Below are 2,559 nucleotides of genomic sequence, written 5' to 3' on the forward strand. Positions count from 1 at the left end.
ACTAGAACTGAACTAGAACTGAACTAGAACTGAACTAGAACTGAACTAGAACTGAACTAGAACTGAACTAGAACTGAACTTGAACTGAACTAAAACTGAACTAGAACTCAAGTGCAACTGAACTAAAACTGAAAATGTGATGTGATGTGATTGGGATAATTTTTTGTCTATTTATTCTGAAACTGGTGACGTATGATTAATATTAAATACTAGTTTTTTCCACAAAATTGTGTATAACTTTAAAAGTTTAAAATATAATTTAATAATTTTAATTACATTTAACAACCAACAAAATTGAGTTTTATTTGAATATTTAAAACATTTTCAAAGAAAATTAATTTTCTGCTTATAATATTTTCCCAGATTTGTAACACAAATAAATCCCTACAATAAAACGTGTGGTAAAAGTGTTTATATGAAACAGTGTGTGTGTGTAAAAATAATACTAGTTAAAGTATTAACCAACACAGCTTTGCATATTAATTAACTATAACGTCGTCGTGTTACTGTGAAATTCAAAATATAAAAATAATAAAAATAACAAATGATGTCGTTACTCATACACCTTCATAACTATAACCACAAAGTCCTTTAAGAAATAGACTTAAGCCGGATATTTTTTTAATATACAGACATCAACAGCAATGCCACACACACACAAACACAGTGGCAAAGTATTCAACAAACACATGTAGATTTTTTCAATATTGTAAAATATGTAGGTAGTATATTAAAGAAAAAAAGGAAATCTAAAGGATAATCCTGCTTGTAAGCTTTTACGAACATACACAGTATGTACAGTGTTTGTTTAGGTATGAGTGATGGTAGTTTTTTCTTTGTCTTCCATTTGCCTTTACTGAATGTAACATGGGTTACATGGAAAAAATTCTAATTGTGAATTTACTTTTTTTCTGTTTAAGGATTGTCTAATTAGTAATGCAAAAATGAAATATCTCAAATAGAATTGTTATAAATTGTAAGAAAACAATTGTGCTTTAGAAATATTATTACTTGGTAAAAGAAAAAGAAGAATTTCTTTGAAAATCTTTGAAGTAATAAGACATATGTTAATAACAGATTTTTAAGAAATAAGTTTTAAACAATTTTAAATAGACAAATACCTATTCCAGAAGAAATGTTCATTACGTGGTAATTTGTAGAAATTATTTAGATATTTTTAATTAGAAATTAAATAATATTTAATAAAATAAAATATTTCGCAGAAATGTCTCACATTTCCACAAAGTTGAAAATTTGTAAAGAATTTAATCCAGATATAATTTTAAAATACTTAACAAAAGAATCAACAGATAATATAATTACAAAAGGAAGTAAATCTCATATTAATTTCATAAAAAATATCTTAAAATTTTTATTAACAATTTAGGCAAATCGTTAATATAAAGTAAAAGTTATAGGGGTCGTATGATTTATATTAATTGTGAGCACTTTTGGAAAAAAGTTTTATAACTCTTACAGAAAATTATATATTTCAATCTTTAAAATCTTATTTTAAAGCTAACAAATCAAGTTGCTTAACTTAGTACTAAAATAAGTTGTAAGCTATTGGTTAACTTAAGCAACAAACTCTTAAATATTTGTTTTTTTAATATTTTACAAATTGTTATTAAACTACCGCACTATTATTCCCTCTAAAACATTCTTCCTTCATATAACTAATACTTTTTCTATTTCACGAAAAAAACCAACATGTTTTCAATCTACAAATGTAAAATAACAAAGTTTTGTTAGAAAAAAAAAACAAAAACGCTAAAATAATACAAACAACCGCCATGACTGAAAATAAAAACTTCTAATGGAAACGCCATAATCTACACGTTCGATAAATGAATTTAGTTTTTCCTAGTTCCCTCGATTTGTTATTGTTATTTCGATGTCTTTATAGTTAGTGGCCAAAGGCGATCACGTACATTATTTATGAAGTTAGTAAATGGGAAAAAAAACGAATAGATATTTCATAATATTTTGCAAATGTTACTATTTAACAAAAATAAACTATCTCGCACTAAAATAAATGCCATGGAATATTAATAAAGTTTTCTTAAAAAGAAACACAAAACTTACCGTTGCACCCATTTAAAGGAAGGCATTGGATTGCCATCAGCTACACACTCAAATGCTGCTGGACTAAAAAGTGGTGCCGTTGTTAGACGATCGGGACCAGCCGAGAGTATTTTTGGGGGATCTGTTTAGAATAGAAGAGTATTTTAGAAGTAAAAAAGTAAGAAATAAACACATGTTTCCTATAGAAATCTATTTTCCTATAGAAAATACGTGTTTAATAGAAAAATAAATTTTGGAGATTTTTTTCGTTTGGGACATATTTTTCTATAGAAAAATATGTTTTTTTATAGAAAAAGAAGAAGAAACTTTTCTATAGGAAAATGTATTTAGGAGACATTTTTGAAAAGAAAACTATGTTTGGGACACCGAACTGAACTAGAACTAGAACTGAACTAGAACTGAACTAGAACTGAACTAGAACTGAACTAGAACTGAACTAGAACTGAACTAGAACTGAACTAGAACTGAACTAGA

Source organism: Lucilia cuprina, chromosome 4 (assembly GCF_022045245.1).
Source record: "Lucilia cuprina isolate Lc7/37 chromosome 4, ASM2204524v1, whole genome shotgun sequence".
Classification (NCBI taxonomy): Eukaryota; Metazoa; Arthropoda; class Insecta; order Diptera; family Calliphoridae; genus Lucilia; species Lucilia cuprina.